General features: G+C 44.3%; 1 protein-coding gene across 1 annotated transcript in view; it reads left to right on the top strand.

Moving 5' to 3' along the window:
- Positions 1-9,428: 9,428 nt before the first annotated feature.
- Positions 9,429-10,069, top strand: part of LOC126165666 (gamma-butyrobetaine dioxygenase-like) — a 207,110-nt gene continuing 206,469 nt past the window's right edge. Inside the window, exon 1 of the mRNA XM_049920339.1 lies at positions 9,429-9,501. The gene's annotated coding sequence lies outside the window, so the exon portion shown is untranslated. The remainder of the gene's footprint in view (positions 9,502-10,069) is intronic.

The following is a 10,069-nucleotide window of genomic DNA, read 5'->3' as shown; positions in this document are numbered from 1 at the left end:
ACAGTTTTGGTTGGTTTATGTGTCGAAGCATGATTACTACGGAGCCAACTTTTAGACGTAAATTGTGCGGTGGTAAGCGAGGCACATCCAAGGAGTTTAAACATTCAATTGGATAGTTGGTGGCTTCATCTTCATTTGTTAAACAGTCAATAGATTTGAATGGATGAATGCATTTTACCAAAGATCTCATTCTGAATTATGTAGTTTAGGTCATCTACATCTTTAATCTTAGCCGCTAAAATTGCTCGCTCACTCAACCATTCATTACTTTTGTAGTTAGTAATGATGTTTGGGAATACTTTGTTGATAAGTTCGTCACGTACTTATACGCCACGTACTTATACGTATCTACATCTACATCCATACTCCTCAGGCCACCTGACGGTGTGTGGCGGAGGGTACCTTGAGTACCTCTATCGGTTCTTCCTTCTATTCCAGTCTCGTATTGTTCGTGGAAAGAAGGATTGTCGGTATGCCTCTGTGTGGGCTCTAATCTCTCTGATTTTATCCTCATGGTCTCTTCGCGAGATATACGTAGGAGGGAGCAATATACTGCTTGACTCTTCGGTGAAGGTATGTTCTCGAAACTTCGACAAAAGCCCGTACCGAGCTACTGAGCGTCTCTCCTGCAGAGTCCTCCACTGGAGTTTATCTATCATCTCCGTAACGCTTTCGCGATTACTAAATGATCCTGTAACGAAGCGCGCTGCTCTCCGTTGGATCTTCTTTATATCCTCTATCAACCCTATCTGGTACGGATCCCACACTGCTGAGCAGTATTCAAGCAGTGGGCGAACATGCGTACTGTAACCTACTTCCTTTGTTTTCGGATTGCATTTCCTTAGGATTCTTCCAATGAATCTCAGTCTGGCATCTGCCCTACCGACGATCAACATTATATGATCATTCCATTTTAAATCACTCCTAATGCGTACTCCCAGATAATTTATGGTATTAACTGCTTCCAGTTGCTGACCTGCTATTTTGTAGCTAAATGATAATTTATACGTTTGTGAGTATTACAGCGCCATCTACCACAAAGCGAAAACAGCGGTCCAATTAAAACGTTCATATTTCTTTACGTACTACACGAATATGTAATAAAAAGGGGGATTCCTACTTAGAAAAACGCAGTTGATATCCGTTTGACCTATGGCAGTGCCATCAAGCGGGCCAACCATAGCGCCCTCTGGTTTCCCCCTTCAAGCTAGACGAGTTTCGTTCTTTGTAGGTTTTTTTTCGTTTGATGCTTATTTCGTGAGATATTTGGCCCGGTCACTATCAATGGACCACCCTGTATATAAAATAGCTTCAAACGTCTGCTTACTTTACAAATTAGCTAGTGTGTCAAATATTTGACTTTATGCATGCGTAATCTTTTTGGTTAAAGTCGCAAAACCCAAAAATTTTCAAGCGTCTCAATATTTATGACGTCATATCTCCTGTATTGTGTGTCAAACCCAGGCGATCATTGTAGGCAAAACCACCCCTTCCTTCCGCCTCCTTGATTTCTATCTCACCGTCTATGGCCCTCACTCCCACCCTTAAGTACCTTGGCGTCACCCTCGACCGTCGCCTCTCCTGGACTCCCCATCTCCAGACAATCCAAGCCAAGGCACGTTCCCGACTCCGTCTCCTCAAGCTCCTTTCCGGCCATACGTGGGGTCTGGACCCCTCCACAATCCTCCACACCTATAAATCCCTCATCCGCCCTATCCTTTGTTACGCCCATCCAGCCTGGATCTCCGCCCCCCCTACCTTTTATAAATCCCTCCAAATCCTTGAACGCCATGCTCTCCGCCTCGCCTATCGCATCCGTCTCCCCTCCCCCACGCGGATCCTGTATGATCTCATCCCCTTCCCCCACCTCCTCCTTTCCCTTGAAAGGATACGGATCCTGTACACCTCCCGCAAACTTGATCCTCCTCACCCGCTGGTTTCCCCGATCCTCTCCCACCCCCGCCCGCTGCCGCGCCTGTATTCCCACGTCCCACCCGGTATCCATCTCTCCACCCTCCTTACCCTCTCCCAAGGTGGCTTCCGCCAGCTCCCCCTTCCTGATGATGTCCTCCTTCCCTCCATCTACCCCTCCTATCAACTTTGACCTACGCCCCCCACCTCCTCTGTCCTTTCCTTTAGGCACCCTCCCTCCCTCCCTCCCTTCCCTTCCCTTCTCTTTCCTCTCCCCCCCTTCCTCCTCCCCTCTTCCCCCGGGCTTCCCCTCCCCCTTCCTCCCTCCCCCTCTCTCCTCTTCCCCCGGGCTTCCCCTCCCCCTTCCTCCCTCCCCCTCTCTCCTCTGCCCATGGCTTCTCTTCTCTCACCTCTCCCATTCCCCTCCTCATCCTCCTCCTCCTCCTCCTCCACTCTTGGCAGGTCCCCGGACTCGTACACGCTCAGTGGACTTTCGCGCGCCGGAGATCATCGCCATCTGTGTGTCGTGTGTGTGCCTCGATTTTTGTTTAGTGTTCTGTCACCGTCGCGCATCAACTGTTCACGTGTGCCATCGCCGTCATCCGTGTTCTGTGCGCCGCGTCAGCAAGTGTTTACTGTTTTTTCGAGTCCAGCGTGAACGGCATCATGTTTATTGTTTTTTTATATCTCCTTTTTTTTGCCCGCCGTTTTTACTGTAGTGTCTGTCTCACCTATATGTCTTGTTATTGTTCCACTTAAGGCTGAAGAGCAGCGTACTATGCTGCTGACAGCCCGCCTGTATAAGGTGATGAAAATTACAATAAAGGAAAAAAAAAGTATTGTGTGTCGTACAATGATGTAATTTTGCAGGTACATTAAGTGGTATAGGTGGGTACTGTCTGGAAAGTGTGTTGGGAATAGAGTTAGCACTAAAGAAGTAAAGAATTAAAATTTCGTGCCCGATGCTGCAAGTTTCAATGCGTTAACAGCGAAAATATAGTAAGCGATAAGCTTTTTTTTCCCTTCACTGTTTTGTGGAAGGTGTGGTATCGATAGTTCAGATGGCACAGCGTAGGCACAAGCTCGTGGGTTGGCACTACGACATCGGACGAACTACGCCGACCACAGCGCCCTCTAGCCGACGCTGTGGAGCTCAACGAGCGCCGCTCTTCCAGTTGATCAAGCGCAGACGACCTGTCAACTTCTACTTGTAGGGGGGCTGGTCATTACAGACTTTGCCTTTGTTACTTCTAGTAACTGTTAGCTTTGATACATGAACGGCTTCGCACCTAGGTGGCCATCTGTACCAAAAGTTAAGTAATGGGTTTGTATATGTTTATACACCAGTAAAGGAGCTTTACTTGCAATACCGGAGTCCTTTACCTCACCTGCTTCTAATCACTTCCTTCATTCGGCCTAATTTGCAGATCTCAGGAGCAGACCCACCAGAACTTCCAGGCGGGATACAAAAAGAAGGTGTCAGTGAGGAAAAAAGTTTCGAAAAAGTTTGGAGTTATGTGTAAAGTTTGTTGAAAATCTCATTGTAAAATGCCGGATGACTATAGTCTGGGTCGGTTCCGCGGAGAGAGTTATCCTGCTTGAAGACTTTGATACTTGACTTATTGTGTCAAACCTTTAATGTAAGGCTTAATCATTAAATGACGACAGCATTTTAAAGTTTTACATGATATATCGAAAATCAAAATTATTTTCCCCTAGAACTCGTTAGATAGGGAGCCTGCAACTGAGTCCATGCATCGCGCACAGATGTTTGAATATCATGTTCACCAGAAGATGAGAAGTAAAACTGGATGAAATGTCGTTCCGAAACTAACATATTACTCAACTGTTTTCCCGAGACGAATTCGCCAATAAATAAAATTTCTTTTGCAGATATGTGGTTTCTTTCACGGGAGACAACAGGTAGGAATAAAATGAACTTGTGACACAAGCTCCGCGATGTCTCACGAAGGGAAAAAAAAGCAAGCAACAAAATTAAGATTAAGTTGTTGTTGTATGTTAACTGGGGACCTAGAAACGACGGAGGTGCTCCGTCCCCGCCGCAGCCGCAGTGGTCCACAACCCCACGACGACTACCGCAGTCCACTTCACCCCTCCACCGCCCCACACCGAACCACTCTTTCACGGTTATTGTGCGGTTCGGCCCCCGGTGGACCCCCCAGGGAACGTCTCACACCACACGAGTGTAGCCCCTGTGTTTGCGTGGTAGAGTAATGGTGGTGTACGCATAGCAATCGCCGACATAATGTAGCTGAGGCAGAATAAGGGGAACCAGCCCACATTCGCCGACGCAAATGGAAAACCGCCTAAAAACAATCCACAGACTGGCCGGCTCACTGGACCTCGACACAAGTCCGTCGGGCGAATTCGTCCCGGGGACCAGGCGCTCCTTCCCGTTCCGGAAAGCCGTGCGTTAGACTACTCGGCTAACTTGGCTGGTTAGGATTAAGTAGTCACGATGAAAAAAAAAATTATGTTACATCTAAACACAACAAGAGTGATTTAACATGAGGTCTTGGCGCCGCCTTCCCATCAACGCCAAAACTTTCTTCCAGAGTACACTTGACATGCTGTTGATATCGCACCCATCAGCAGATTCGCAAATCTGCAACTCCCATGGATATGCTTATCTTGTTGATTGTCCCGGCCTGCAGGCGCATGCATCCATTTTACAGCAGAGGTGGTCTTTATAAGTAACAAGCAAAAGCTTTGAGCAATGAAACTCACTGGTAGGTTAAAACACAGTGCTGGACTGGGACTCGAACCCTGGAATTTTGGCGAGTGAGCTACCCGAGCACGACTAATGGTCTCCCTCACAGCTTCACTTCGGCCAGTACATGCTCTACCATTCACACGTCAAAGAGGTTTGACGCATACCTTGCGGAACTAGCACTCCTAGGCGAAAGGATATTGCGTAGGCATAGCTTACCCGCGCATCCTGGGTTAAGCTGTCTGCGTCGGAAATGGCATATGCTCTCCGTACCAAAAAACCCAAGAACTTGAGCATTTGATGACTGTTTTTAAGGAAAATGGATACACCGAGAAACAGATTCGTCGGGCTATGGAATTTGGACCGTCTCCGGAGGTGTCCGAAGAGGAACATAGATCTGTGGCCTTTCTTCCTTATGCTGGAGGCTTATCGTTTAAGATTGGACGAATTTTAAGGAGTTTTAACATTAAGAGTGTGTTCCGTCCACCCTCTAAGATTAGGGCTCTGCTCGGCTCTGTGAAGGATGATTTGGGACTTAGGAAACCCGGGGTGTACAAAATCCCGTGTCAATGTGGGAAAGCTTACGTTGGCCGTTCTATTCGCACAGTGAATGACAGGTGTGTGGAACATCGCCGTCACACGAGGCTACAACAGCCGGAAAAATCGGCCGTAGCAGAACACTGCCTGAATGAGAGACACAAAATGAAATTTGAGGAAACTGTTGTAATTGCCAACATTTCCGGTTTTTGGAATAGTGTGTATAAAGAGGCGATCGAAATTAGGTTGGCTGATAATTTAATCAACAGGGACAATGGGTTTCCTCTTAGCAAAACGTGGAATCCTGTATTATCTCGCATCAAAACTGAACGTTCTTCGGTGCGGCCTTGATTGCGATATATCGTTGCCAGCAGTGTTTCACTAAGGGCGGCGCCACCTCCCTGTTTTGGGAGTCAGAAACCGTGATGGGCGGCGCATGCGCCGTGTACTGAACGGTGGCCTATATAGGACGTCGAATTGCAATCTTGCGTCAGTTCTCAGCGGGACTCATCAGCAGAAGCAGCATTTCCTGAAGATGGCGAACAGTTGGATCGCCGAAATATCGAGTCAAGTTGATTTTAGGATCCGGCAGCAAACCCGAAAAGACTTTCAAGACTTATTACGCCGGGAAAGCCTACGTAGTCACAATGTTTGCTTATTATTGTTCAGTACAAAAACAACGTACTTAATAAAATCGAATAATCAGAACCACTGGTCCAGCTACCTCAACACTCTCCAATTGTCTCCACATTGCTGCCCACATTCACTTGCGGGTCTTTCTTTATCGTGACGGGTTGTGACGTCATTCCTATGACGTGAAATAAGCACTGCATCAGAATTACAACCAGTCTTACGAATAAAATGATTATTTGTGACGTTTCCGACGTCGGTGAAGGTCAGTTTTCTCTAAGATTCAATGGATCGAAAAAGTATTGAGAAACCCTTACAGATTGCCCGTTTTCTCTGGATGCAAATCATGTTTGTAACGTACTCGACTGACTAAAGCAGGTTGACATGGTGATAGAAGAGATAAAAACATACAATAACTAACGTTGTTTAGAACAATGTCGATTGAATGAAATAAAGTGCGTGCATCAAGGTGTTTCGATCTTGTACATCTACTGCAATAGTTCAACAGCTTCAAAAGGGTTTTCTAAAGAAGTGTAAAAATTAAGATAACCTCTGTTCTCACATCATGAGGGTTGGTTCATTGATGCTATCCCACACGAAACTTACGATGTCGCTGCAAATTAAAGGTGGTTATGACTTTTAGTACGTATTAGTAATGCTGGGGATAATTCCTAAAACAAGAAACCAGACAATTAAACGGTGCGGAAAGGCATGCGGTTCTATTGCACGCAAGACGATGTGAACACTCCACCCCAAACTACAAGGGCAACACAGGCAGATGGTATTGTCACCTGAAACTTACTGGTAATATCAGTGACTTCTACTGTCTCCCTACCTGCCGGCTGTCTCTAATGACATGGATGTCGACAGGACGTTAAACCCTACACCTACAGCTACGTGATTACTCTGCAATTCTGGAAGAGGGTTCATCGAACCATCTTGAAAGTATTTTTCTACCGTGCCACTCTAGAACAGCAGGTGGGACAAACGAACATTTAAATCTTTCCGTGCGATTTCTGATTTCTTTTATTTTATTATGATGATCATTTCTCCCATTATAGGTGGGCGCCAAGAAAATATTTTCACACTCTGAGGAGGAAGTTGGTGACTGAAATTTCGTGAAAACATCTCGCCGCAACGAAAAATTACTTTTTTTTTTATTTCTCACTCCAATTCGAATATCATATGCGTGGCACTCTTTCCCCTGCTGCGCGATAATACAAAACGAGTTGCCCTTCTTGGAACTTTTTTGATGTCCTCCGCCAGTGTTCATCAGACACAAAGGTATCGCCAGGAATGCCCCATGCACCTGCGATAGGGCTGCTCGTATTCTCTCTATACATAAATGATCCGACGGATGGGGTGTAAAGGAATCTGCTACTGTTTGCTGCTGACGCAGTTGTGTGTGGGAAAGTGTCGTTGTTGTGTTGGTTTAGGAAGATACAGGATTCCTATTTGGTATTGCGGATGACAGCTTGGTCTAAAAGTAGAAAATTTAAATTAATGCAAATGAATAGGAAAACAAAATCATGTAATGTTCGAATACAGTTTTAGTGGTGTACTGCTTGATACAGTCACTTCGATTAAATGTCTGGGCGTAACATTGCAAAGCGATATGTGATGGAACGAGCACGTATGATAGATAATAGGAAAGCCAAATGGTCGACTTTGGTTTGTTGGGAGAATTCTTGAGTACTGCTCGATTGTTTGGGATCGCCAGCAGGTCAGATTGAAGGAAGACATCGGAGCAATTTCGAGGTGTGCTACTAGATTTGTAACCAGTAGGTTCGATCAGAACGCAAATATTAGGGAAATCTGCCGGGAACTGAAATGGGAATCCCTGGAGGGAAGAAGGCGTTATTTTCTCGAAACACTATAGAGTAAATTGGGAGTACCACGTTTGCGGCTGACAGCAAAACGATTCTGTTGCCGCCTTTGGACACAATGCAACATATAAAATTGGTTTCTAAACCCCTTTGTATACAAACCTATCATCCTCAATTCTATCCCTTTGTGTGCAATTTTTCAATTAATTAAGTCATATTATTTAAAACCGTCGCTGTTCTACTATACTTGGCCCAACACTTAAGTTCGATTGAAAACGGTCTTCTGCAGCCACGTGGTATTGTTTCAGATACTAGGGCGTGAATGCGTCTAGAAAATGTGCTCAGAAATGCGTTGGCAGTGACCTACAGTACCCGCTTAGGTACGGGAAATTGGTCACTATGTAAGCCTTCAGAAGAATGCATATAGTTCCAATATGTTATTTTCTTATTCACTTAAAAATATTTAGTGTGATACCTTATACAAATATGTAATATGCAGATTCAAAGTTTGTAAGTAAGCTAGGAGTAACCATGGTTTCGTGGAAACTGAATTTCTCTTTGAGAAACCACTTTAGAACCTGCCCCCTCCCACCCTTTCCTACATGGCCCGAGGTTAGATTAGATTAGATTAGATTTACTTTCATTCCAATTGATCCGTAGTGAGGAGGTCCTCCAGGATGTGGAACATGTCAGAAAAACAACAATACATGACAAATATTTACAACTAAAACAAATAAGCTAATGTACCATTCCACAGGTCCCAAGTGGAATGATCGTCATTTTTTAATGAACACTAAGAGTCATTTTACAAATACTAATGCACTGAATTTAAAATAAAAAAGTTTTTTATTTATTTATAAGGTAATAAACATGTAATACAACTACTGTAATACTTATTTACAATAAACACATTACTGCACTGAAATGGTGCAGAAGTTAGATTATACTTACACACACACAAACACACACACACACACACACACACACACACACACACACACACACAAATTTTCAGTGAACACATTACTGCACTGAAATTGTGCAGAAGTTATGTTGTACTTATATACAAATCAGTTGGTTTTACTAAGAAATTCATCAATGGAATAGAAGGAGTTGGCCACCAATAAATCCTTTAGGCTTCTCTTAAACTGAATTTCATTGGTTGTTAAGCTTTTTATGGCTGCTGGCAAGTTATTGAAAATGTGTGTTCCTGAATAATGCACACCTTTTTGTACAAGACTAAGTGACTTTAAATCCTTGTGAAGATTATTCTTATTTCTAGTATTGATTCCATGAATTGAGCTGTTGGTTTGAAAAAGTGATATATTTTTAATGACAAATTTCATTAGGGAATAAATATATTGGGAAGCTGTAGTTAGTATCCCTAGTCCCCTACAATGTGAATATTGTCTCTTAAGCAAAAAAGTTTGACGACGACTACTGTAAATTGTTTTTACGCAATGGATGTAACGTCCGGCGTGAGCCATCCGTAACAGTGAACACACTCTGGTGTCTACCCTCTCACTGCATGTGTAAAATACAGCATCTACCTGTTTTCCGGTTTTCAACAACTGAACCTCGCGGCCGGCTTAGTCTGTCACGGCGCCGCTGCGGCATGTCATGGCAGTGTAATCTCGTGAGTACCCCGAGAGCGGGCATCAGGTGAAGTTGTCGCCTTGTAATCAGCGTTGCGGCCAAACATCGAGCAGCACGTAACGCGCTCCGACATGAGAATGATAAGAAGCCGAGAGCCACGGGCAGGCTGATCTCGCCAGCAGCCAGTTAGCATTGGGAAGCGGGCCAGGATAGCACGCACCCACGCTTGTCGCACCTGCACCTTCTTACTGGAAAACTCTTATTCCGCTGGTGAGTAAAGTGCTAAACTAAGTCCACTGCCCCTTTTTCTCCTTCTTGTAAAGTAATAACATGTGTTTTGTCCTTGTTGTTGTCATTCCTATCTTCAGTCCGAAGACTGGTTTGATGCAACTCGTTAGTCTGTCCTGTGCAAGCCCCTTCATCTCTTGATAAATGTCGCAATTACACTATTTGTACTTGCTTACACAATTCAAGCCTTGGTCTCCATGTAAAATTTTAACCTAATTGCCAAACGACAATTCCTTGAGGACTCAAAATGTGTTCTTTCAGCCGAGCCCTTCTCATAGTCAAGTTGTGGCATAAATTCCTCTTTTTTCCATTTAGATTCATTACCCCCTCATTTGTTATTCGATTTATCCATCTAATCTTCATCATTATTCTGTAGCACCGCATTTCAAAAGTTTCTCTTATTGTTTGAACTGCTTGTCGTGCACATTTCACTCCCACACAAGCCAGCACTGTAGATAAATACCTTAAGAAAATATTTCATAACATTTATATTTATATTTTTCAGAAATACTTTTCTTGCTGTTCCCAGTATGCATTTTGTATCTTCGCT

The sequence above is a fragment of the Schistocerca cancellata genome, chromosome 1 (assembly GCF_023864275.1).
Source record: "Schistocerca cancellata isolate TAMUIC-IGC-003103 chromosome 1, iqSchCanc2.1, whole genome shotgun sequence".
Taxonomy (NCBI): domain Eukaryota; kingdom Metazoa; phylum Arthropoda; class Insecta; order Orthoptera; family Acrididae; genus Schistocerca; species Schistocerca cancellata.
Note: the sequence above shows the minus strand (reverse complement) of the source record. Positions and strands in the feature narration are given on the sequence as shown.